Below are 1,983 nucleotides of genomic sequence, written 5' to 3' on the forward strand. Positions count from 1 at the left end.
TGCATTAGGCATCTCATACGATAGTGGGCTCCTTCGTGCATTCACATTCACGAGTGCATCAAGTATTCCTTAATTTTATTTTTTAGCCTGGCGTATACAGAGTTCAAATAAAGATGGCGGCCCTTGCATCTACTGTGGCGCCCTCAGAACTGCTCGAGACTCACCTGTGACTTCTCCCATCTCTCTTTAGCGGTCGTGAATTTTTAAGTGCTTCACAAATTACAACCAACTATGTTTATGTGCTGTGACATGGACACAGGACATGCCAATTAAATTATGCATGCTAATCTTACCTGCATAGAATCAGCAGTGACAAATTTGCAGAACTTATGCATCAATCTTTGTGGCACTGTCAAATCTAAATGGGAGAAAAACAAACACAATAGGCATACAGCAACTCTATATGTCCAGGGGACTAAATGTACACGGCTGGTTAACCATTTCATTGATGTATGCACACTCGCACACGGAATAAGGTCGACTTCAAGCAAACTGAGGACACAGAGTTGTTAGGCAAATGCAATTTTATTCAAGATGCTCAGGAGCAGGTTATGGAGTTTGAAGGGCTCTACACACTTCACTGGATTCTCTATACCCATCTAGCATTCACACAAGAAGCGTGGTGCCCACAGACAGAGGGACATTACATGTGGCCGCAGTGCATTTTAACAGCTGAATAAACTATTACTGACTGTTCATGAGAAGTGCAGAGAGGAAAACGGCACAACCAGTTTCCACAACCCTGGAAGGAATTTATTTATTTGCCATACCCCTAAAGACCCTCGAAGGAGGGTATTACACAGGATGGGGGGGGGGCTACTAGAAACAAACAAGTGTACATTCAGGTACAGCATACATAAAAGGAAAAAACATTTACAAGCAATTTTTATCGCTCAACAAAGCAGTGTAGTAATTATATGTGAAATTGAACCAAAAAACAACGTACATAAAAATGTGGAGCAAGCAACAATTCGCAAAGCATCAAAAATATCAAGAAAACATACTTAATAAGAAAACACAACTTTTTTAATAGCACGTCACAGTGGTGAAGATTGTTTCCTTAAATTTGGCTATGTCAGTTTCCATGGCTATGTATGAGGGTAAATCGTTCCAATCGATGATAGTGCATGGTATGAAGGATTGAGCAAAAGTTGATGACCGACACAAAATGTATTCCACTTTGTTTAGGCTGATCATGGCGAGGAAAGCTATCGACGATGACTGAAAAAAATCATCACTAAGTGAGCAATGGTGGAAAATTTTATGAAATAGTGATAAGCGAGAGTGTTTGCGACGAAGGCCCAGGGATTGCAAATCGGCACATTTCTTTAATGATGCAACACTGGTGAATGTTGAATAATCTTAAAAAATAAATCGAGCAGCATGGCTCTGCAGGGCTTCAAGGTTATAGGCTAAGTATACCTGATGGGGATTGCAAATTGCCACAGCATATTCAATTTTCGGGCAAATGATTGTGATATATGCCTGTTTTCGTATGAGTGGTGGCGCTTGCTTGAGGGTTCGTTTAAGTATTCCAACAGTGCGGTTAGCAGCTGCCAGGGTTAAACTATTATGGTGCTGCCACGTTAGCTGAGACTGGAAATGAAGGCCAAGACATTTGTAGGAAGTGGAAGACTCAATCGTGCTGCTATTAATGAAGTAAGTGTTTTCAATTTGAGACTTTCGGCCGTTAAATGTCATTACCTTGGTTTTAGAGATATTAAGCGACATTAGCCATTTGGAGCACCATAAGGTAATTGCATCAAGGTCAGATTGCAGGCATTGACAATCAATATCAGAGGAAATTCTGCGGTAAATGATATCATCGGCAAAGAGAAGAACCCGGGATGTTACTCAAGAAGGAAGATCGTTAATATAGATTAAGAAAGTAAAGGACCTAGCACGCTGCCCTGGGGGACACCGGAAGTACAGTGGGCAAAAAAAGAAGAATTGTAGTTGTTAGCAGAAGTAAACTGGAGCCTG

Source organism: Dermacentor albipictus, chromosome 3 (assembly GCF_038994185.2).
Source record: "Dermacentor albipictus isolate Rhodes 1998 colony chromosome 3, USDA_Dalb.pri_finalv2, whole genome shotgun sequence".
In the NCBI taxonomy this organism is placed as follows: Eukaryota; Metazoa; Arthropoda; class Arachnida; order Ixodida; family Ixodidae; genus Dermacentor; species Dermacentor albipictus.